The sequence below is a fragment of the Erinaceus europaeus genome, chromosome 4, assembly GCF_950295315.1.
Source record: "Erinaceus europaeus chromosome 4, mEriEur2.1, whole genome shotgun sequence".
NCBI classification, from domain to species: Eukaryota; Metazoa; Chordata; class Mammalia; order Eulipotyphla; family Erinaceidae; genus Erinaceus; species Erinaceus europaeus.
Window position 1 is genome coordinate 137,551,117 of NC_080165.1, and position 25,976 is coordinate 137,577,092.

Genomic DNA, 25,976 nt, shown 5'->3' on the forward strand with positions numbered 1-25,976 from the left:
GCAATTGAGGTTGAGGGTACAAGAGACTTTCTTGCCAAACCTATTCCCAGGCTTTCTAACTCTCTAGGAACAGAAAGAGAGAGAAGAATGCCTTGGCCAGCTTCTTGTCATTCAGTCAGTGGAGGGGGGCCGAGGGTGGATGACAGGACGACTTGCTCTGAGCAAACAAACGCACAAGAGAAAAGGACAAGTGAGAGGAAGCAGCCAGAGAGGGAACTCCAAAGGGGATCCGCAGCAAAGCTCATGGGCAAACTGCTCCATTCAGGAAGCAAGTAAAGCACAAACAGGATCTACTCGAGGTCATTTGTTTTAAAGAAGAGAGAGAGGGGAGGAGGGTGGAGTGGCAGTGTTGAATGTGCAGAATTCTCCCAGAGCTTCCCAGATCTCTGGGACGTCCGGGGCGGCAACCTGAGGAACAAACCCTCCCTGCTGGCCAGGCACAGCTCTGGCTGAATTACGTCAGCGCACTTGAAAAAAAATTAATATTCCTTGGGACACAAGGCCGACTGGAAGGTTTACTTACCATCTTGGGGAGCTGCCTGGGGGAGGGGATGGTGAGTGTGGGTTCCTGAGGCAACCTTTATGATCTGTTTGCAAAAGTTTAAATGTATTTAATAAGTTGCCTTTTTTTTAAATGAAAAAAATGTCATTCTTTGAACAGATTGTATTGATTTGGCGGAGTAACTTTCTCAGCACATTTGTGACTTTATCAGCTGTGATAGCTTTCTTCATGAGGTTATTTGGGCTGGTCAGTAAATAACTGGAACTTCCTTAGGGTATTTGGCTCTCTGAGAAACTATTTCAAGGGCTTTAAGGTATGAAAGAATGTCGGTATAGCATTACAGAATGATATTTAATACTGGAAGATGAGTGAATTTAGTATTAAGGGGGAAATAGCATGCATCAGATTCTAAGAACTTACATAACTCAGGTTTTCAAGAAATGGGGACTCATCCACGTGTCCACAACCATACTGTAAACCAGTAAGACTCCCCTCCCAGTAAAGTGATTTAAAAGAAACAAGGGGGGGAGTTGGGCGGTAGTGCAGTGGGTTAAGTGCAGATGGCAGAAAGCCCAAGGACCTTCGAGCATAAAGATCCTGGTTCGAGCCCCAGGCTCTCCACCTGCAGGGGAGTCTATTCACAGGCCAAGTGAACCTGTGAAGACAGGTCTGCAGGTGTCTATCTTTCTCTCCCTCTCTCTGTCTTCCCCCTCATCTATCCATTTCTCTCTGTCCTATTTAACAACAACAACATCAATAACTACAACAAGAATAAAAAAGGGCAACAAAAGGGAAAATAAATAAATATAAAAATTATATAAAAAAAACGAGAAGAGATCTTGGATGGACCTTGAAAAAATCATGTTGAGTGAAATAAGTCAGAAACAGAAGGATGAATATGGGATGATCTCACTCTCAGGCCGAAGTTGAAAAACAAGACCAGAAAAGAAAACACAAGTTGAACCTGAAATGGAATTGGAGTATTACACCAAAGTAAAAGACTCTGGGGTGGGTGGGCGGGTGGGGAGAATACAGGTCCATGAAAAATGATGAATGAAATAGTGGGGGTTGTATTATTAAATGGGAATCTGGGGAATGTTATGCATGTTCAAACTATTGTATTTACTGTTGAATGTAAAGCATTAATTCCCCAATAAAGAAATAAATTATTAAAAAAAAAAAAAACGAGAAGAGAGAAGAAATGGTCTTAATGCTCTTAAAAGGATCACCAACTTTTCCTGAAAGGCAAGACATTTCTTTTGACTTAACTCATGATGTAAGAGCCCCCAAGTAAGCAGCATTCATTAATCAAAAAAAAAAAAAAATACAATTGTGCAGCATAAACAATAATCTCCAAGTAATCGCTCAAGGAAATTCAGTTGTATTCACCTGACTATTAAGTCCTTTGGCATTTTCTGTTCTGTGGGTCCTGACAGGCCACACCAACCCATTGCAGTTTAGTGTCATTTCTGTGGTCTGAGAAGGGAGGTGGGAGTACCATTCTACATAGTGGGTCAAGCTAAAGGAAAGGAAAGGGGATGGGCGGCTGGCCAACTTAAACAGACAATTTTGTATTCCAGAGAATTTGCAGGCTGCACTGGCTCTAAATAAGATGCAACACAGTTTCTCTGCAGGCTCCCTGTACATTCCGCAGAGAGGACTTAACTTGGCCCAGCTCCTCTTCACATTTTTCTGTACACTGCCCCCCCCCCCCCACCCACCCCCACTTGATACTCTAACTTGAATTTCTTTTCTGGAAACAATCACCTGGCAAGGATTAAGCCTGGATATCACTGGGGAGTCATTAGACACAGCTGGATTCTTACATTGGTTTAAAAAAAAAAGTGTCTTTTAAATGGAGTGTCCTGAAATGATTCATGAGGAATTCAGTGAAGTATTTGTGGTAGAAACCTTTGTGCATAGCTGTTGGGTCAAGGCAGTGGTTTGTTTTTTTTTAAAAAAAGTAGAAGTTGCAGTTGAAATTTAAGACATTTTAGGGTCTTTTATTTCTAAAATGGCTACACACATTGTTTAGGACAGCTGCATAAGACTCAGTTCTTTTTTTTTTTTTAAATAATTTATTTCTTTATTGGGGAATTAATGCTTTACATTCAACAGTAAAGACTCAGTTCTAATGTGTCAGATGTGACTGCACGTCTCTATTTTAGAGCCTGTGTTTGACTTCATTGGAATTTTATAATACGTGTATTTAACTGACCAAATTCAACCACTAGAGATAGGAGCTGATTTCATGCCTCCTAGTGCACTCAGTGGCATAGAGTCTGTACTGACCCCCCCCAAAGGAGACAGATTCTTTTATTATTATCTTTATTTATTTATTGGATACAGTCAGAAATCGAGAGGGATGGGGGAGATAGAGAGGAAGAGAGACAGAGAGGCACCTGCAGCACTGCTTCGCCACTCTCGAAGCTTTCCTCCTACAGGTGGGGACCAGGGGCTCGAACCTGGGTCCTTGAGCATTGTAACATGTGCCCTCAACCAGATGTACCACCGCCTGGTCCCAAGACCACCTCTCTATCTGGTATGCAGCCAACAGTGATGTGTTTTTTTTTTTTTTTGCATTTGTGTCTGTTTGATTCAATCAACAAACACTGAACACCAGCTGAATGTCAAAGATTGTGACAGGTGCTAAGAATGCAAAAACAAAATTGTTACTACCTTCAGGGAACTCACCGTTCTCCTAATGTAGGAGACAGCTACTTTGGCAACTATCTGTAATCCAGTATGACGTGTTGGAAGAGCAGTATCAGCTAAATATTATGGGAATGGAAAAATAAAAGTGAATTCTTAAGTCTAATTTAACACACAATAATGATGATGTAGTGAGATTTTTTTTCTTTTCTTTTTTGCTTCCGGGGTTATTGCTGGGGCTCGGTACCTGCACCATGAATCCTCTGCTCCTGGAGGCCATTTCCCCCCCGTTTTGTTGCCCTTGTTGTTGTAGCCTTGTTTTGGTTATTAATGCTGTTGTTGATGTCTTTTGTTGGTTGATAGGACAGAGAGAAATGGAGAGAGGAAAGGAAGACAGAGAGAAAGACAGATACCTGCAGACCTGCTTCATCACCTGTGAAGTGACTCCCCCGAGTGTGGGGAGCCGGGGGGCTCGAACCATGATCCTTATGCCGGTCCTTGTGCTTTGTGCCAAGTGCGCTTAACCCGCAGCATTACCACCTGACCCCCCCCCCCCCCCGTGAGATCTTTTTAAAACTAACAATCACGAGCAAAATCATTCAGTATTAAGAATGAAGATCAGCAAAATTTATTGTGGGGAAACAACATTTTTTAACTATGAACTCCCAGGAAAAATAGGAGTAGAGAGACCTTGAGGACACAATAGAAACATGCCTATTTTTAACAGCTCAAGAATAGTGATGTTTCAATGAGAGTGACACAAGTGATTTCTTTTGACTTATTTTTAGACTGTATGGTGGTCTCCAATGTGGTGCCTCATTTTTAAGACCGTGCTTTAGTCTGGATGAGTCCTACAGTATACATGCATAAAATATGACTCCACGAGGACATATGATCATGTTTCTGCCCTGTCCTGAGTGCTAGTAATATGAATTTAGTTCCAGTAGAACATGCATGGATATACTTCTGAGATGCTATTCATGTGAGACCTCCAGTCTCCTACGAGGGACAACTGTTGGCTTATCTTAGGTGTCAGAGATCTGTCTTTCCATCCCTGAATTTGAAGAAGACATAGCATTATTTGGCCATTAAAGTTTAAGAGATCTGCTGTGTTTATTCAAGTCAATATTTGGTAGCCCATTGTTTGACTTCAAAATCTAGTTTCTAGTTTATTCTGAAGATACACTTCTTCTTCTAGCGTTTGCCCTTCTTCCGTAGCCAGTCAACAGCATCAGGTTGAGCCTGATGTAAAGTTTCCAGACCTCCTTTGAATCTGGAGAGGTGGCAGTCGTTGACTATGTGGGTCATAGTCTGTCTGGAGCCGCAGGGGCAGTTCGGGTCGTCTCTGGCTCCCCAGCGATGGAACATAGCGGCGCACCGGCCATGGCCTGTTCGATAGCGATTGAGGAGGGCCCAATCATAACGTGCTAGGTCAAAGCCGAGTTGACGCTTGCAGGGGTCTGTGATGAGGTGAAGATACACTAACACATATGAAAAGACACATACACAGGACTTCATTAGAACACTATCCTGTTTATTATAAATAGTTAAAATGTTTATCTAAAAAACGTCTGTTAGCTATGGTACATTTATACATGGAATATTACAGATCTATGAAGAGAACTAGATAATATCTCTACTCCTTTTTTTCTTTTTTTGCCTCCAGGGTTATCACTGGGGCTTGGTGCCTGCATCATGAATCCACTGCTCCTGGAAGACAATTTTTTCCCCCTTTTTGTTGCCCTTGTTGTTTTATCGTTGTTGTGGTTACTATTATTGTTGTTGTTGTTATTGATGTCATTGTTGTTGGATAGGACAGAGAGAAATGGAGACAGGAAGGGAAGACAGAGAGGGGGTGAGGAAGACACCTGCAGACCTGCTTCACTGCCTGTGAAGCGACTCCCCTGCAGGTGGGGAGCCGGGGGCTGGAACCAGGATCCTTACTCCTGTCCTTGCGCTTCATGTCATGTGCACTTAACCCACTGCGCTAACGCCCGACTCCCCCTCTACTCTTTTTTTTTTCTTTATAAGAATTTATTTATTTATTCATAAGAAAGGAGAGGGAGAAAGAACAGACATCACTCTGGTACATGTGCTGCCAGGGATTGAACTTGGGATCTCATGATTAAGAAGCCAATGCTTTATCTACTGCACCACCTCCAGGACCACTCTCTTTCCTCCCCCTTCCCACCCCCACTTTTCCAACATGTTTATCTATTTTTCAAAGAATGGTTTTTGAGGAAGAAAAACACGAAGCAGAGAGGTCTGGAAGATAAAATAAATACAAATACCAGCTATTTTGCTACTACAGAGAACGTCTGTAGAAAACAACCCAATGAAGGTTCAAAGTTGAGGCATTCCTTGAGGCAAGGCTGCAGATTTCAGTCTCTGGTATTTGAAACTTAGGCTGCAGTCCTTGTTTTTGAATGGATCTCTCAGTGAACGGCATGGCACAGTCCATGTTTTTAACCAGATTTGAATAGAGAAAGGGCCACCTGGCCTAAGTAGCAGCTGATGAAGTGTTTGGTTTCATGTGTCGCATAACTACCGAAGTTCCTCCCCACAATGCAGTGCCAGGTGGGCCTGTACCTCTTGTCAGACTTCTTTTTGATATGGGCTGCAATGTCTTTCTCCGTGTTGACTTTCTCCAGCACATGAGTAGCACACTCCACTGAGTCCTGTTGCATCTTCTCCGGCATGCCCGGCATGCCCGCATTTTTTTTTTTTTATCTCCGCAAATGGTTTCGGAGAGGCAGGGCTTGCAATGGGGCTGAAGAGCCTCACTACTGAAGCGGGGGCGGGGAGCATCTAGCTCTGTTTACTCCTATGTGAGGATCTCTAGGGTAAAACCAAATGAAAACTTGAACCTAACTAATCATCAAGTTTATGGAACTTCCTCTCAGGGAGGAATTTTTTCTTCGTCAATATTTTTCAAATATTTTTTAAAAGTCTATATTTATTTATTATTTGACATAGACAGAGAGAAATTGCGAAAGGAGGGGGTACAGAGAGGTAGTTAAGGGCAACAGTGTGAACACATCAATGACAATCTCAAGGCAGTGTAACAGGAATTGGAGGGGATGCTACCCCAGCAGTAGCTGTGTTGGGAGGTTTGAAAAGAGAAGGGTTGGGGTCTGGGTGGTGGCACACCTTACTGAGTGCACTTGTTACAATGCACAAGGGCCCAGGTTCAAGCCCCTGGTCCTCACCAGCAGAGGGAAAGCTTCACAAGTGGTGAAGCAGTGCTACAGGTGCTTCTCTGTTTCTCTAGCTCCCTCTTCCCTCTCAATTTCTGACTGTCTCTATCAAATAAATAAATATAATTAAAACATTTAAAAATCATTAAGAGAGAGAGAGAGAGAGAGAGAGAGAGAGAAGGGTTGCACCATGCTGGGACCTGGATGTAGACAGGAGGCAGAGAAGGGCAAGGTGGGGGTGGGGGGGGCGACTCTGGCGAGGACAGAGGTAACATTTTCCTCCATGTTGTCATTGTTTTGTCCGAGTCGATGATCCAGGAAACTACCCTTAGGCGTGTTCTCATCAAGAATCATGAAATAAATTACTCTGACAAAAATCTAACAAAAAATACAAACACAGAACCAGTTTCCCTCCTTCCTCCCTCCCTCCCTTCCTTCCTTCCTTCCTTCCTTCCTTCTTTCCTTCCTTCATTACTGCACTGCTCAGGTCTAGTTTATGGTGGCGCCAGGAACTGTATCTGGGACTTCGAAGTTACAAGTGTGAAAGGTCACTGTGTAACTGTTGTGCATTTCTCTATTCCCAAGAGCCTCTGTTTCTTTCTTTTCTCTTCTTTTCCTTCTCACTTCTTTCCTTTTTTTTTTTTTTTTTGTCTGTTTCATTTGTTGTTTTTTAATTGGGGGGGGAACGATAGTTTATAGTATAGTTGTTGACAAATGATACAATTAATTTTTTATTATCTTTATTTATTGGTTAGAGATATTGGTCAGAATTTGAGAGGAAGGCGGGGATACAGAGGGAGAGAGACAGAGAGACAGCTACCACCCTGCTTCAACACTTGTGAAGCTTTCCCCCTGCAGGTGGGGACCAGGAGCTTGAACTCAGATCCTTGAGCACTGTAATTTGTGTGCTTGACCAGGTGTGCCACCAGCCGGCCCTAGTACAATTTCTCATTATCCAGAACACGAATTGACAAAACATTATCACTCCCAACTGAGGTCCTTTCCCTTTGTCATGCACTAGGACTCCAATGCCCACTTGACCATCTCCCATCCCCTTACCGGACATCTTTGCTTTGCTACAACATACCACACCCAGTTCAAGTTTCACCCTACGAACACATAATTTTATTACACTCAACTTTATTGGAAGACATAATGCTTCCTGCTTTTTCATTTCAAATAGAAATTTTGATTGAGAATGAAGATTTGCTGCAGCTATCTGTTAGTATTCATATATGAGAAAAAAAATTGCTCTCAACTGAGTCCTCACCGTGTCCCATGACTTATCTCTTCACTTAAGCTCTCTGAGAGCTAAGGGAGTCAGTTTGGCTTTAAATTGCAGATACCATCCATCCTTCGGTGGGGGGTATATTTGAACAGGGATTGTGGCTAAACTCTCTTGAATCACAGAGACTAATACTTTCCCTGACTGAAGTGCAGTGAGAGAATTTATGTGTTTTTATGACTGCAGGCTTACTTCCTGGTTTTTCAGATTTCAAGAAACTATTTGAAATAATAAACTTCCCTTTTCTCATGTGATTGAATCTATGATGGTAATGAAAAAAAAAAAAAAAAAGAACAGCTGTACAGAAAGGTGACCAGGACTCCATCGTTTCTAGACAACTCTAGATTACGACAAATATACAAAAAAGAAAAACTTTCTTGGAGCAAACATTCTGTTCATCTTAACTCTAATCCTTATAGTATCCATGATGTTCTGCTATTGAAAGAAAAGTTGTCCACAGAGTGTTAAGTTTGGAGAACCAAGAGCTGGGAGCAGCAGTTTGATAGAATTTCCCCCTCAAGTACTTAATCTTTTTTTTTTTTTTTGCCTCCAGAGTTATTGCTGGCGTTCTGTGACTGCACTAGGAATCCACTGCTCCTGGAGGCTATTTTTCACCTTTTGTTGCCCTTGTTGTTTATCGTTGTCATTACTGTCATTGTTATTGCTGTCATTGTTGTTGGATAGGACAGAAAGAAATTGAGAGAGGAGGGGAAGACAGAGAGGGGGAGAGAAAGATAGACACCGGCAGACCTGCTTCACCGCCTGTGAAGCGACCCCCCCTGCAGGTGGGGAGCCTGGGGCTCCAACCGGGATCCTAATTCAGTCCTTGCACCATGTTTGCTTAACCTGCTGCGCCACTGCTCAGCCCCCAAGTCCTTAATCTTATTTCCTGATAAATTAGAAGCCCACCATTTCTCCCCATCTTTCTTCTTTCTCCTCTTTCCAGGTTCACTGTTCTGATTCTGTAATCAAAACAAAAGTCTTTAGCGTCAGAGAACTATTTTACCATGTACTGGAGCTGCCTTGCTATGTCTAGGTTCAAACCCTGGCACATTTGAGCAGTGCAGAGTCACCAGAGGACACTCTGATAGTGTGGTTTCTCTCTCACTTTCTCTACCTGAGTGAAAAGTAGGTCTAGAGCAGTGAAAATGACAATTAACAAGACCCAGACTCTGGGGCAAAAAAAGCAATGACAAAATAAATTCTTCACTAATTGATATAGATTGAAAATTGGAGGTAGCTGGAGAGATAGCATAATGGTTATGCAAAAGAGCCTTTGTTGCTTGAGGATCCAAAGTCCCAAGTTCAATCCCCTGCACCTCCAGAAGCTAGAGCTGAGTACTGCTCTGGTAAGAAAAAATAAATAAAATAAAACTAAGGAAGGAAGTTTGGAAGGCATTAGAGGATTTGACATTGCAAAAATACGTACCAAGTGATTGGAGGTGTTCTTTACTGGCTAGCCCAGAGGTATGTAGTCTCTGTAGTTAGGCACCAGGAAAATAACTGGTGATTAGTCTTCAGCTCATGATTGAGAGGCTTAATTTAGAGCAGTGGCTTAATGGTAGAATGCTTGTTTTCCATGTGTGAAGTCTTGAGTTCAATCACTAATGCTTTCATAGCAGTAAGAAAAGGGAAGGCCACACATCACAGTGAGAAAAGACCCAGGTTCAAGTTCAAGCCCCTAGTCCCCACCTGCACGAGGAAAACTTCATGAGTGATGAAGCAGGGCTGCAGGTGTTTCTCTGTCTCTCTCCCTCTCTATCTCTTCCTCCCTTCTCAACATATCTGTTTCTATCCAATAATAAATAAAATATTAAAAGATAGAGAGAAAGGAAGAAAGAAAGAAAGGAAGAAAGAAAGAAAAAATTAAAGGAAAAGGAGAGGAGAGGTGAGGCATATGGAACATTATAAATGGCAGAGCAGTGCTCTGGTCTTATTCTCTTTTCCTCTGTCTAATAAAAAAAAACAAACAAATAAAAGTAATGCAGTGAAAAATTGGCAGTTTAAGCTGTTGAGGTTGGTTGGTAGCTATTTATTTCTGAGTAAAGAATGATATCATTTGGCAGGGGTAGATAGCATAATGGTTATACAAAGAGTCTCTCATGTCTGAGGCTCTGAAGTCCCAAGTTCAGTTCCCTGCACCTCCATAAGCCAGAGCTGAACAGTGCTCTGTTTTTAAAAAAAATGATATTATTTAAAAAGATAAGGGGGGGAGTCAGGCAGTGATGCACCAGGTTAAGTGCACATAGTACAAAACGCAAGGACCAGTGCAAGGACCCTGGTTTGAGCCCCCAGCTCCCCATCTATGGCAGGTGGGGGAGGTGTTGCTTCACAGCTGCGAAGCAGATCTGCAAGTTTCTCTCTGTTTCTCTATCTTTCCCCCTCCTTTCAAATTCTCTCTGTCCTATCCAAAAAAAAAAGTCAAAAAATGGCCACAGGAGCAGTGAATTTGTAGTGCTGGCACTGTGCCCCAGCCATAACCCTGGAGATTAATCATCATCATCATCATCATCATCATCATCATCATCATCATATGAGGGCAGAGATCATTCTTAGTCTCTAGAAAAAAAATCAGAGAGGATATATCGAAACATTTTATTTATTTTCCCTTTTGTTGCCGTTGTTGTTTAACATTGTTGTGGTTATTGATGTCGATGGATAGGACAGAAAGAAATGGAGAGGGGGGGAAGACAGAGAGGAGGAGAGAAAGACAGACACCTGCAGACCTGCTTCACCGCTTGTGAAGCGACTCCCCTACAGGTGGGGAGCCAGGGGCTCGAATGGGGATCCTTTAAGCCAGTCCTTGCGTTTTGCGCCACGTGCGCTTAACCCACTGCGCCACCCCTCGACTCCTGAGAGAATATATCTAAGAAGATTGAAGCATCTACAAAAATGTACAGAAAAAATTAGTTAGCTTTGTAGTACCAACTGCTATGAATTAGGCCATAGAGGTTGTAGGCTCAATCCCTAACATCACCTTGTACCTAAACTGAGCAGTGCTCTGGTTCTCTTACTCTTATTCTATAGACAAGTGAAATTCTTAAAAAAAAAAAAAAAAATCTTTGGGTATAGAATGTGGCATGTAACAACATTTTTAAAAGGCAAAATTTAGCAGAAAGCTATGGTGCAGAAAATGTTACATAGAGATCCTATGTAAGTTTTTTGATTTCTAAGAAAGATATTTGTTTTGGTGTTTACCTTACTGCTGGCATTTTAGCTCACAGACATGCCTTTTGGTCAGTGGTGGAAAGCACACTTAGAAAACTGTAAGAACTACAGTATAGTTGGAGTTGGGCGGTAGTCCAGCGGGTAAAGCGCAAGAACCTGCATGAGGATCCGGGTTCGAGCTCCAGGCTCCCCACCTGCAGGGGAGTCGCTTCACAATCAGTGAAGCAGGTCTGTAGGTGTCTTATCTTTCTCTCCCCCTCTGTGTCTTCCCCTCCGCTCTCCAATTCTCTCTGTCCTATCTAACAACAACATCAGTAACAACAACAATAATAACTACAACCATAAAACAACAAGGGCAACAAAAGGGAATAAATAAATAGTGTTTATAGTATGGCAGTACCAGGTAATAAGATGAAAGCAAGGAGACTAAACGATGAATGTGTATGGGTGGTTTTGATGTTACTTAGTGAGTGATAAAGAATAATTGAGGCTTTTTTAAAAAAACATTTATTTATTGTTGCTGTTGTTGTTGACAGTAGTGATTAAACAAGAGGAAAGGAACAGGAGAAAAGGTGCTGAACAGTGTCATCTCTGAATTCGATTCCTCCAAGATCATTCTTAGACTTGAATGAATCAACCTAGGAGTGTGAGCATTCAAGCAGCCAGTGGGGTAGGTGGTCGGAGGGTGGGAGCCATGGGAGTAGGAAAAATAGAAGTGGAGGTTCCTGCGGTCAGTCATCCTGTATCACCACCAGTGTTTTCTTGATGGTAGTTGTTGATGTTTCTTTCTTTCTTTCTTTTTTTTCTTGTACTGGAGCTTCTGATTATTTCTGCCCGTAATTCCTCCTCACTTAGCAAAGCTCACATGGTGAGTGTTGGGAGCATCAGTTCTGCCCTTCTATGGGTGCCTCATAGCCGAGGCAGTTTCTAAAGGCATCATTATCTCTGGCTGTCTATGAAACTTGAAGGGGACTGGCTTGTTTACCCCAAGTTTTCCTGTTATGTAGGTCATGACTCTCTTTCTTTCTTTCTTCCTTTATATTTATTTTTTGTATTTATTTGCTTTCAGTGTAATGATCTTATTTTTTTAAAGAAAGAACAAGTTATATTTTTCCTTTCTTTTCTTTTCTTTTCTTTTTTTTTTATTTATTTAACAACTCCACACAATTCCCGCCACCAGATCTCCATATCCCATCCCCTACCCTGGTAGCTTTCCTGTTCTTTATCACTCTGGGAGTAAGGACCCAAGGTCATATGGGTTGCAGAAGGTTTCCATAGGTCTGGCTTCTGTAATTGCTTCCCCGCTGACCATGGTGTTGACAGGTCAATCCATACTCCCAGCTTGCCTCTCTCTTTCCCTAGTAGGGTGGGGCTCTGGGGAAGCAAAGCTCCAGGACACATTGGTGGGGTTGTCTGTCCAGGGAAGTCTGGTCTGCATCATGCTAGCATCTGGAACCTGGTGGCTGAAAGAGAGTTAACATACAAAGCCAAACAAATTTTTGAACAATCATAGACCTAGAGGCTGGAATAGTGCAGATGAAGAGTTGAGGGGTCCTCCATTTTGTAGATAGCTAGTAGGCATATTTTAGTTATATTTCAAAGGGCCTGTAGCTATACTAGTTTGTTTGTTTGCTTGTTTGTTTTTTCTCTGAACCTGAAATGTGATATGCAGGTGGATCCAAGTCATTGTCTGGGGAGATGATGTCATGGCTGAGAGAAGGACCAGAAAACTGGATCAGGGAAGAGAGTAGCTCCCTTATATGGGGAAGAGTATATAAATATTGTTGACAGTAAACCCCATCGATATGATTTGGTCTGGGGACTATATTCAGCTTCTTCTTCTAGTAAACAGCTCTGGAAACACAGACAGGCTCTTTGAGGAAACTGAGGCCCAAAGTGGGACTCATGAGAGCTAGTGGTGCTGAACGCCAGGAGTTATATATACTGTGGCTTTTATAGAAGATGAGCAGGCGATTTGCAACTTGCAAGAAAACCTCAGGAGCACAGCTACACGCTGGAGCTAGAGTCTCAAATTAGGGCTGACTGCAGGACAGCCAAAGCTGCCATCTGAACTTCTTTCAGTGTGTGTGGGGGGACATGACTGACTGGACTTGTTATATGCATATGACAGAGCAAAGCACACTATCCAACTGAGAGCTATCTGGCCAGTTTTAGCTTTATTATATTTATTTTCTAACTTTTTTTTCCATTCAAATGTAAGATTCCAGAGGACAGAAACTTTATTTTGTTTCTGAAATTCCCAGCTCCCAAAACAGTACCTGGATCACTGTAAGCACCCAGTCATATTGGGTTTGTGAGTGCACCAGTGAGAGCACTTAAAAAAAAAAAAGCAGTGTGGCAAGGAACAGCCCTGATTTTCCCATTTGGTTGTTAATATTGTTTGTCTTGTATCTCCAATCTCAGTTCAGAGTGTTTTCATCTTTTCAGGGGCACCAAATGTGCAAGTTGGCTCTTAAAATGCTTTTGTTTATTTTCTTCCCAAATGAGTTAAACAACTAAAATGTTACAGGTTTTTTTCTTCTTTCACTCTCTTTAGTTAATTATTTTTTTTTAAAAGAATATAACCCCCAGGGGGCAGGCAGTGGCCCACCTGGTTAATTTCACCATGCTCAAGGACCCAGATTCCAGCCCCCCCCCACTTGCAGGGGGGATGCTTCACAAGCCATGAAGAAGGTCTGCAGGTGTCTGTCTTTCTCTACCCAGCTCTATGTCCCCTCCCTTCTTAATTTCTGTCTGCCATGTCCTATCGAGTATAAGAGAAAGAAAAGGAAAAATGGCCTAGACTAGACTACACTAGGCCTCAGGAGCTTCTCAGAAACATAAGTGAAGTCCTAAGATCATCCCCAGCGCTCCTTTGCTCTCTCTCTCTCTTTCTCTCTTTCTCCCTCCCCCCTCTCTCCCTACCTCTTCTTTCCTCTCTCCCTCTCCTTTTTCCTCTCTCTCCCTCCCTTTCCCTCCCCCTCTCTCCCTCCCTCCCTCTCCCTTCCCCTCTCTCTCCCTCTCCCTCCCCTTCTCCCTCTCTCTCTCTATGTTATATATATGCACATGTATATATATTATACATAACAATAAAAAGCTACAGAAAATATTCTTAATAATGTATGCATGGCGGGTTGGGGGGTAGATAGAATAATGGCTATGCAAAGAGATTCTTGTGCCTCGGGATCTGAAGTCCCAGATTGTTGTATGCTTTACATTGGTTTGGTCTAGCTCTCCTCCCGCCAGAAAAGTTGGTTTGGCCCCTGCTAGTTTCGTGGCCCTCTTGTCCCCGCCTCAAGGGAACCCCTACAGAGTTCCAGAGTTCTTGGCACCGCTGCATGAGAAGGATGCAGGAGAGTTCTATGTGGTGGTTAGTTTAAGGGTCTCTCTCTGCCGCCAGAGGAGAAAGACAGGAGAGCACATGTTTGCCCGCTCATGAATAAAGATATACAGCTTCCCAGCCCAGCTGTGTATCCCCGAGTCTCTGTCTACCACCACGATGCTAGCCCAGCCTGCTGGAGCCTCCGAAACTTTAACAACACCAGATTCAATCCCCTGCACCACCATAGGCCAGAGCGGAGCAGTGCTTTGGTTATCAAAAAAAAGAAAGAATGGATACATATCACTCCTCTGGCACATATGATGCTGGTGATCAAACTCAGGGCCTCATGATCAAAGGTTGAACACTTTCTTCACTACACCACCTCTGGGCTATCTGTCATTATACTTTTGTCCCAACCCACTGGGACAAAGCCCAGAAAAAATCCTAATGTAAACAAACTTTGGGTAGTAGTGATTTGTCAATATGGTCACAGATTGTGATAAATTATGAATCTGGTAGGAGGGTGTTGAGAAAAAGGAGAGAAGTTGTACATATATGGATGTGGGAAAGATATTGGAAGTCTCTGCTACTTAATTCTGTTACAAGAATAAATTAACACTTTTTAAAAAGTTTTTCTTTTTAAAAAATATTTATTTATTTATTTATTTTCCCCTTTTTGTTGCCCTTGTTGTTTAACATTGTTGTGGTTATTGATGTTGTTGTTGTTGGATAGGACAGAGAGAAATGGAGAGAGGAGGGGAAGACAGAGAGGGGGAAGGAAAGACAGACACCTGCAGATCTGCCTTACTGCCTGTGAAGTGACTCCCCTGCAGGTGGGGAGCCGTGGTCTCGCACCAGGATCCTTACACTGGTCCTTGTGGGTCCTTGCGCTTTGCACCACCTGCCCTTAACCCGCTGTGCCACCGCCCGGCTCCTAATACTTTTTTTTAAGGTGGGGGGAGCTAATGAAAAAAGAGACGTAGTGGGGCTGGGTGGTGTCACACTTAGTTGGGCACACATGTTACAATGCACAGGGACCTGGGTTCGAGCTCCCGTCCTCACCTGCATGGGAAAACTTCATGAGCTGTGGGGAAGGGTTGCAAGTGTTTCTCCATCTCTCGCCCTCTTTCTCTCTCTCTCTACCGTCTCAATTTCTGGTTGTCTCTATCCAAAATAAAGATAATAAAATAATTAAAAAAGAGAGAGAGGTAGTTAACTTATACAGTGAAATCCTAAGAAGATATAAAGAATTGACAAGAAGTTACTTAAACATGCACAACTTGTAGGTGTATTATTCTCTGCCATCAGAGACTTATCCTTTTTCTTTTCTTGAAAGATTTTACTTATTAATTATTAATGAGAAAGATACCAGGAGAGATAGAATGAATCAGGCATCACTCTCGTACATGTGCAGCTGGGGATTGAACTTAGGACCTCATGCTTGAGAGTCCAATGCTTTATGCACTGTGCCACCTGCTGGGCCACAGACTTACCCTTTTCTTTTCTTTCTTATTTTTAAAATCTTTATTTGTTGGATAGAGACAGTCAGAAATTGAGAGGGAAGAGGGTGATAGAGAGGGACAGAGAGACGCCTGCAACCCTGCTTTACCACTTGTAAAGCTGTCCCCCTGCAGGTGGGGACCAGGGGCTCAAACCTGGGTCCTTGCACATTGTAACATGTGCACTCAACCAGGTGCGCCACCACCTGGCCCCTATACTTGTAAAATAAAATAAAATAATAACAATATAAATAAAAGGAAACATAAATATTCTCTCATCTTGATTCCTTCCAAAAACAAAGCTCCCCACCTCAGCCATGATGCACACTCTGCTTTCGATGATGTCAAAGACTGTCTCCAAGTACAAATAGTTCCTCGTCCACAGTTATCTCTGCCTTTTTCCACTTTACACATGTGTGTGATGACACACACACCATAAGGGAAGATTGTTGGGTAGTATGCCAGCTCCCCCTGGCTTCTGCTTAACCAAGCACCGGTATGCCTGTATGGGATTGGTTTGATCCCACTCAAAGCTGCAGTCTATTTGCATAAATCACTTTTACATTTACATAAAGCACCATCCTCCCTCCAGGGCATTGGTGGTTCAGCGGTAGAATTCTCGCCTGCTCCGCCCCCTCTCCTTGTCACACCCTGATTTTCACCAGTCACTTTTCTCTCCACCCTCTCTACGTCACATCCTGTTCACACCCTACTCGGAAAGTATATATAAGGACAGCATTGTTCGTTTTAGTTTAGTTTTAGTTTAGTCTAGCTCTGCTTAGATTGCGCTGCGTCCTGCATGAATAAAGAGATACTGCGTACAACCCTGCCATGAGTCCTGGGTCGTCTGTCTCCCGTCAGTGAAGCTCAGCCCGATAGTAGATGACCCCCAAATTCCCTGATAAATTTGAAGCCATCCATTTTTCTTTTCTCTTTTTTTTCTCTCTCTCTCTCTCTTTCTTTCTCTTTCTCTTTCTTTCTTTCTCTCTCTCTTTCTTCCTTTCTCTCTTTCTTCCTTTCTTTCTTTTTATATTGCCTCCAGGGTTATTGTTGGGGCCCAGTGTCTGCACTATGAATCCACTGCTCCTGGAGGCTGTTTTCTCCTTTTTGTTGCCCTTATTGTTTATCGTTTTTGTTATTATTATTGTTGTTGTTATTGCTGTCTTTGTTGTTGGATAGGACAGAAATGGAGAGAGAAGGGGAAGACAGAGAAAGACGGACACCTGCAGACCTATTTCACTGCTTATGTTGTGGACCCCCCTGCTGGTAGGGAGCCAGGGCTCAAACCAGGATCTTTACACTGGTCGTTTTTTCTTTCTTTTTTTTTTTAAACCAGAACATGGGTCAGCTCTGCTTTATGGAGTTATGAGGATTGAAGCTGGAATTTCAGAGCCTCAGGCATGAGAGTCTTTGCATAACCATTATTATCTCCCTCAACCAAGGCCCTCTTTCAGGTTCTCTCTACACCTTGAAATTTCCCGCTGTCTCACCTATTTCCTCTTCTTTTTCTACTTTAAAGATGAAATACATCTCGGATCCTGAGGTGTTGAGTGCATGTTACCATGCACCCAGGTCTGACTCTCCACCTGCAGGGGAATTTCACAAGCTATGGAGAAGTGCTGTAGGTGTCTCTCTCTTCCTCTCCCTCTCTTTCTCTATCTCTGTCAGGAACAACAACAACAAAAAGCCACTGGAAGTGATGGAAGTCACAAGCAGGCACAGAGCCCCAGTAATAACCCTTCTAGTGAAAGAAAGGAAAGAAGGAAGGAAGGAAAGACAGAACGAAGAAAGGAGAGTGAGGGGAGGTGTATGTAGCATAATGATTATGCAAAGCAACTCTCATGCCTAAGGCTCCAAAATCCCAGTTTCATTCCCTTACACCACCATACGCCAGAGCTGAGCAGTGCTATGGCGTAAAATAATAATAATAATAATAATAATAATAATAATAATAATAATATAAACACAATGTAGCGGTGTAATTAAAAGAAAAAAAGAAAGGTGAGGAAACTGAAGTCTTTTCATCACCCCCCCATCTTTTTTTTTTTTTTTTTTTTTACCCACACATCTTCAATATCTGACTTTATTTTTGCCATCAGAGTTATCTCTGGGCCTCCTTACCTGCACCACAGCAAACTATTTCATTTTATTTGGTTTGTAAGTTACAGGGAGAGACAGACAGGGAGAGAGAGGCAGAGGCAGAGGGGAGGAGAGAGTCCACAGCACTGCTTCACCAATAGTGAAGCACTCGCCCGGATAGGTCTTTCCATGTGGTTTCTGGAGCTTGAAACTGGGCCTCTGTGCAAGGTGAAGTGTGCATTCTATCTGATGTGTCATATCCCCTGCCCTCCTGACTTAGTTTTCTAAAATTTTCTTCTCCCATCTTCACTTTCTCTGTCTCTATGCAGTTCTTACCTTGGGTCTCTAAACACGTTAGCATTCCTCTCTCCTTCAACATAAAAATAGCACCCAAGCACTGGCCTTCTTCCTCATGGGAATCAGTTTATTCTGCCAACCTTTCTCAGAGAAGAGCTTGTGTGTTTGCTTCCTTATCTTCATTTCAGCATTCAAGCCACGTCTCTACCTCTGTGCTGCTGTTTATTTACTTATTTTTTTCTCCTAACAGCTGGATAAACTTTATCCGCATATTCAGTGACTTCTCACCTTCTGACAGTTAAAAAGTTTAACGCTAAACTCTCTTCTCATTTTGTATCACCTTTCTTGGTAATGTCACCCTTTCCTAAGACTTCTCTATTTGTATAATTACAACTATCTCTCTGTCTACTGATTCTCTTCGAAAACAGAGAAATGAGTCGAATCGGAGTCCAAATGCAATAATGTATAAAACCCCCGGAAGTGAAGGTGGAGACAGATGGCCCTAGATGACAGATGGTAGCTGTGATTAAGGCCCCCAGGGGGACAGAGGTGTGGAGGGATGCTGCTCTCCCTCCCACTTCCCTATCTTGGCTTCTTTCTGCCTTGTATTTCCTATTCAGCATCGGCTTTGTCTCTACATTCTTTATCAAGATGATCCTTTTGTCCATGTTGTTGCCTTTACCCATGATCATGGGTTTAGCAATTGCTTCTGGTACCTTTTGCCTACAATTTCCAACCCCCTTGGCCCTACCTTTTTATTCCTGTCCTTAGAACAGCATCCAATTCCACAGAGACTTGGAATAATTTCATAAAAGAAGAGTGAAGCCAGGTTTCATCACTGGGGACAGCCAGGACTGTGCTAAGACAAAATGAGGACAAAGACTATAAGGTCATATTCCCTTGAATGAGTTAAAACTCATCTCAAGTAAGAACAAAGAAATGCCTTGTGAAGTTTATCAATCTGGACAATGAGAATTGATGGATAAGACATCCCCTGTCTTGCCCTGTATGGACAATTGTAGCTATATTTCCTAAGTCTCCTTAAAAGTCCTTCCAAGGTAGAACCTCATCATCAGCAATGATGGAGACCTACTGAACTAATATTATTATTATTAATTTGTTGATGTTGTTGTTGTTGGACAGGACAGAGAGAAATTGAGAGAGGAAGGGGAAGACAGAGCAGAAGAGCGAAAGATGGACACCTGCAGACCTGCTTCACCGCTTGTGAAGACACCCTCTGCCTCTTGCAGGTGGGGAGCTGGGGGCTCAAGCCGGGATCCTTACGCAGGTCCTTGCACTTTGTACTATGTGTGCTTACCTTGGTGTGCTAGCTCCCAGCCCCCTGACTTTTTTCTTTCATTTAAAATTTTTATTATCTTTATTTATTGGATAAAGACAAACCAGAAATCAAGAGGGTAGGTGAAGATGGAGAGGGAGAGGGAGAGAGACACCTGCATCATTGAGCAAGACTCAGGGCTCAAACCTGGATCCTTACACATTGTAACATGTGCGTTCAAATAGGGGCACCACCACCGGGCCCCCGTGGAGACCTACTGATACAGAACCTTTGCAGTGATTTTCCCTCCCTCCCATATTTATTCTTCCTGTGTCTCATCCTTACTGCTGCATTCACATTCCAAACTAAATGATCGCGTCTGAACTATAAAATAAGGCAGTGACTTTAAAACTGTGTCAACTCTCTTCTCTCATTCTGCCCATTGTTTAACAGAAATCTCTCGAGTAAAACTGGCAACATTTGAAAGCACATTAAAGTGTATAAAGTCCTTCAGCCGCTATGTCTAATTATGATCTTCTGTCCACAGGAGCAGTCAGGCAGGCACAATTATTTACTTGTCAGTGGAGGAAATGAGTTTTGGCTTGCTCATGGTCACAGAGTTAGCAAGTGGTAAAACTGGGATTTGAATCCAGTTTTCTGGCTCTTAGTGGCACCATTCCATCTAGCACTGTGAAAAGAGCCTGGCTGTTTGGGATCGTATAAAAGGGAGAGGTCATTCGCTGAAGCCCAGTCGGCTAAGATAGAGCCGTCAGCACGAGTGGAGGAATATCCCCAGTCTTGGTGATGACTATTAAAGTCTCCAATGTAAACGGCTGGGTGATTCGGGCTAGGCAGGACCTCATTATCCCATGAGGCACTGGGAGGCTTATATACGTTGACGAGCTGAATAGTTCCAATATTAATGGAGTCGTAGAAGGTCGAAGAGGCCATATGGTAAACGTCCACAAGATACGATTTAGCGTAGATGGCTCGGCCGTGTTTAGGATGGAGATTATAGCATATTAAATCGAATCCACTGATGGTGAATCGAGCAGCTTCATCGACTGCTATATGTGTTTCTTGTAGGCAAATAACATCTGCCTGATGCTGTATCGCCAATTGACCAATAAGAACGTGTTTGGCAAAGGACAGCCCCTCAACATTAAGTTGGAGGACTCGAAGAGCAGGACCAACAGTTTGAAAGCTGTCAGGAGCTGCTTGTTGCTGGCTTTGAAAGTGACTAGGATCCATGTGGATTCAGTCGGCTAGGAAGGATTGTCAGTTTCCCCAATGAATGGGTACTCAGGGGATGCACCACGAGAAGGTCGATCCAGTGCAACCCAGTGCAAGGAATAACATCATTGCAAGACTGGCCAGCTCCTCTTGGGGTGCGAGAGCTTCCACACTACGATCATCATCTCTGGCATTATGCTATTCCACTGCAGAATACTGTGCCCCAGGATGGTTCCGTAGCCCCCATGTCCACTTGGTCGATTCCAAATTATATTCCTCCATGAGGATCATTTCTGGAACCATCCGTTCCACCCCGGTTCCACGGCTGCCAGTTCTTAGCAACATCGCCCCGCCAGATATTTGTCGGGATGCGGCACCATCTAAGTTCATTTCCCATGTCTACACTCTACCGGACCTGCCAATATACGTGGATATCTTCGCCCACCCTGTCCAACGCTTGACGTCTCGTCACCCAATCTGGTCCCCTACGCCTACACTGAACTTCTCTGTTCCAGTCTCTTGGAAACAGAGTTGGCAGTCAGCTGAGGTAAAGAACAAACACCTCATCACAGACCCCTGCAAGCGTCAACCCGGCTTTGACCTAGCACGTTATGATCGGGCCCTCCTCAATCGCTATCGAACAGGCCATGGCCGGTGCGCCGCTATGTTCCATCGCTGGGGAGCCAGAGGCGACCCGAACTGCCCCTGCGGCTCCAGACAGACTATGACCCACATAGTCAACGACTGCCACCTCTCCAGATTCAAAGGAGGTCTCGAAACTTTACATCAGGCCCAACCTGACGCTGTTAACTGGCTATGGAAGAAGGGCAAACGCTAGAAGAAGTAGAAGAAGTGGCACCATCAGGTTTCCTCTATTGTCAGGGTAGAATTCATACATGAGATGTTTATGTTTAGATAGAGAAGAAAGAAGAAAAGTAAAACTGAAATAAGTATCCTACGGACAAAGCCCTCATAATTTAAGCATACCCTTTTTTATATTTCACTGGCTATAGTTCTCCATTCTTAGATCCTTCGGTGTGTTACCCAGGAATGCTTGACACCATCTCAAAACCCAAGTGGACATATTTATAGCATCTCTCTACTTTGAAGGGAATGAAGCATAGAGAGCTGGGAATAATTTATCTGGATAAAAATTAAAATCAGGGAGTTGGGCAGTAGCGCAGCAGATTAAGCGCATGTAGCAAGAAGCTCAAGGACTGGCGTGAGGATCCTGGTTCGAGTCCCTGGCTCCCCACCTGCAGGGAAGTCATTTCACAGGCAGTGAAGCAGGTCTACAGGTGTCTGTCTTTCTCTCTCCCTCTCTATCTTCCCCTCCTCTCTCCATTTCTGTCTGTCCTATCTAACAATGACAACAGTAATAACTACAACAATAATAAAAAAGGGAAAATAAAAAAAATTTAAAAATAAAACCATATTTTCTTTTATTTTGAAGAGTATGAGGAATTAGGATTAATTCCTAACAAAGGTGCCAAGATATGCTATGTAGCTACCCATAAAAGATCACATGTACATTCTGCCCCCCTTTTTGTACATTTTTTATATTAAGAGAAAATGGAAAACTGGAATTTATGTGCACTGTTTCATGGGAAAGAAAGTGTAAAGAGAGGAGAATTTTACTATTGTGTTTGTTTTGTGTTTCCACAGCAATTCTCTTTCTGGTGGTAACAAGAGAAAGCTAAATATTAATTTATATCTTTCAGCTGTCTCTGTGTTTTGCCAATACTTTCTGGTTGAATACAACTGGGTGCTTTTAATGACAAAATCTTGTTCAGTGCAATTTAACTACAGGGATGAAACACATGAGTGTGCTCTGTAGCTTTCACACATATGTACAATTACTTCACAGTATAACATAGTTGTTAAGAATTTAGGGATCAGGATTTAGGAGATATAGCATCAGACCATGATACCCTAAATCCCAGGGTCCCAGGTTCAGTCCCCAAGCACACTACCATAAACCAGAGCCAAGCAGTGCTTTGATTTAAAATAAATAAATAGAAAACACAAGTAGAACCTCAGTTGGAATTGGCATATTGCACCAAAGCAAAAGACTCTGGGGTGGGTGGGAGGGTGGGGACAATACAGGTCCAAGAAGGATGACAGAGGACCTAGTGGGGGTTGTATTGTTAAATGGAAAACCGAGAAATGTTATGTATGTACAAACTATTGCATTTACTGTTGAATGTAAAACATTAATTCCCCAATAAATAAATAAGTACATAAATAAATAAATAAATAAGACCTTTCTTTCTTTCTCTCTTCCTTTTTTAACTTAGAAGTTAGTTTTAGGGGCTGGGTGGTGGCACACCTGTTTGGACACAGGTTACAATGCAGAAGGACCTGGTTCGAGCCCTCAGTCCGCATCTGCAGGAGGAAAGCTTTATCTCTTTATCCAGATCCTTTTAGTTATGATGACTCCACTTACCTCATCTTCTTATTATTTCTTTCTACTTTTCCCATTCTCTATGTTATCTCATTCTTTTTTCCTGTTTCTTTTACGCTTCTATTTTTATTTTATTTTTTTTCCTCCAGGGTTATTGCTGGAGCTTGGCTCCTGCACCAGGAATCCACTGTTCCTGGAGGCTATTTTTTCCCCTTTTGTTGCCCTTGTTTTTTTAATCATTATTGTAGTTATTATTATTGTTGTTGATAATGTCATCATTGTTGGATGGGACAGAGAGAAATGGAGAGAGGAGGGGAAAGAGGAGGGGAAGACAAGGATGGGGAGAGAAGGACACCTGCAGACCTGCTTCACCGCTTGCGAAGTGACCCCCTTGCATGTGGGGAGCTGGGGGCTCGAATCCAGATCATTACACCGGTCCTTGCACTCATGCCATGTGTGCTTAACCCGCTGTGCTACCACCCGACCCCCTAATTTTTTTTAAAATTCTCTTTATTCATTTATTGGATAAAGACAGTCAGAAATCAAGAGGGAAGGGGGAGATAGATAGAGAAAGACAGAGAGACACCTGCAGCCTTACCTCATCACTTGCAAAGCTTTCCTACTGTAGGTGGAGAGTGGGGCCTTGAACCCAGGTCCTCGCACACACTTTGAGTAACATGTGTCCTCAATAAGGTGCACCTCCACCTGGCCCCTTTAACCCTTACCCTTCTCACTAAAAACTATTTAAGACTTTGTTTTGTATTGTTGTTAATCATTGTGATTTCACTCCTCCAGGCCAACCTTTTTAGAGAGAGAGAGAGAGAGAGAAAGACACATGACACCAAAGCTCCCCCCACTGCAGGTGGGGACCAGGTTGGTTTCCCTCAGTGAAGTGGGGACCAGACATGAGCTTGGGTTACATTCATGACAGAGCAGCACACTCCTAGGTGAGCTCTCTTGCCAGTCCAAGACTAGGAAACGTTTTAGTCTCAAGGAAAAATGGTTTCAAGTAATTCAACCTCTTTGAGTCTGTTTCCTTGATAAAAAAATAAATAAATAACTACACTTGGGACTGAGTGGTGGCGCAGCTGGTTGAGAGCACATGTTACAGTGCTCAAGAACCCAGGTTCGAGCCCCAGGTCCCCACCTGCAGAAGAAAAGCTTTGCAAGTGGTGAAGCAGGGCTGCAGGTGTCTCTCTGTCTCTCTCCCTCTCTATCTCCCCTATCCTCTCGGTCTCTGGCTGTCTCTCTCCAATAAATAAAGATAATAAAAATATTTTTTTTAAAAATAAATAAATGTACTTTCCGGTTCAAGTTTATTTTATCAATTAGAAATAGGATATGAAAGTACTTTACTTCTTGGCATTGCAGTACACTAACTGCCGAGTGATGTAAAATGAATGAAGTCTAGGAGGGTCCTTCCTCAACTCATTTCATATTCCAGCAGATACGTTAATAACTTTTATATAAAAATAAAGTACTTGGCATACTGGAGGCCCTAAAAATGAGCATGACACCATTCTTGGCACCATTCTCAACTGTATTTTCCTTGAACCTGATTCTTTTTGTCTTTCCTGGCCTGTCTGTTCTTTGTAGTCTAATATGAGCTTTATTTTTCTCTATTTATTTGAGTTCCTGAAGCAGCAGGTCCTTTCTTTCTTCAACTATAGCCCCCTTCTGTAAGTCTGGGCACATGTTGGCCGCACATTGTCTTTCACAGCTAGGTGTCGGCATTGCCAGGACAGAAACCTGGGCTCCTTGACTCTGAGTAGGAGTCCCTTCCTTCTCACCATATGGTCTCCAAGGGCCCAGCAGCTGACTCCCATTTAATTGAAATTCTTGTAGAAGATCATCAAGAATAGCATTAGCGGTAAGCAACTCTTTTTAATCGCCTGGACAATTAATTCTTGTCCGTTTTTGTGCAGATATTGTCTTTCTCCCGGGGCAGCTGTGAATGTGTGAACTCATCGGTGGTGTGGACCCTGCCCAAATAGTAATCAACACAGAAACCTTATAAAATTACCAACAAATCACAACTTCTGTCTACCAGCACTTTTGATGCCCCAAGCCTAGAGTTTTTGTTTTGTTTCCCACTGAAGTTGTTTGTGATTTAGAGTCTTTGGGGCTGTGAAGGAAAACATAGGTTCACACTCAACGAATGAACTTTGGCAAATCGGAGGGTACATTTGTGGTGTATTTACAAAAAAGAAACAATCACCACCTAGCAAACCAAAGATCCTTTATTTTCTCTTTCTCACTTTCATAACCCAGGATAAATTTAATAAAGTTGTCTTGCCTTAGGCTGAATGCTATATGTTACAAGAAAAGCCAAAAAAGTAAGTCACAAGAAGTAAGGACAAATGCAAGATTGCAGCATGATGACTGTAAATCATTTGCCAGGACAAAAAGAAAATGTGAAAGTCTCTATGCACACTGGTTACCATCTTTTTAGAAGGTTACATACATGACACAGCTGCGGGATGCCTTCTCCCAAGTGCGAACGTTAACATCTTAGTCTTTCACCGTTTACCTCCTGCTGGGTATGCTCTCAATTTCCTCCTAATGGCCATTTCAGCTGTCGCTCAGTGACTTCTCTTGCCTTTATGTGATAGATTATCTAAAAACAAACAAACGAACGAACAAAAATCCTGTTTCTGTGACGCCAACTAAACCACGATCCCATAAAATCAAAATGATGAGCTGTAAAACTACTGAGCACAGTTGAGGATTATGGTCCCTGTGGAATCACTAGATCTCTAAACTGCCAAGGAGCTCTAGACCTAGAAGTGAATGACCACTGTCCCCCACATCCCCCTCCCCTGCATTTCTCATTTAGTATTCTCAGATTTGATGGTATAGAACAAAGTTTCATTCATGTATCACCCTATCTATTCTCTTGGAGGGTTTTGTTTGTTTGTTCTTTTTTTAATTTTGTTTCACCGGTACACTGTTCAGCATTGGCTTATGGAGGGTTGAACCCAATACCTTGGAGCCTCAGGTATGAGAGTTTCTGTGCATAACCATATGCTATCTCCCCCATTCTTGCATTGTTTCTTAATCTC

General features: G+C 42.8%; 1 long non-coding RNA gene across 1 annotated transcript in view; it reads left to right on the forward strand.

Annotated features, from left to right (window-relative positions):
- The window catches only part of LOC132538158 (uncharacterized), a 76,776-nt gene extending 51,555 nt beyond the window's left edge, over positions 1-25,221 (forward strand). The window contains exon 2 of the long non-coding RNA XR_009549613.1: positions 24,840-25,221. This is a non-coding gene — a long non-coding RNA (uncharacterized LOC132538158). The remainder of the gene's footprint in view (positions 1-24,839) is intronic.
- The last annotated feature ends 755 nt before the right edge of the window (positions 25,222-25,976 follow it).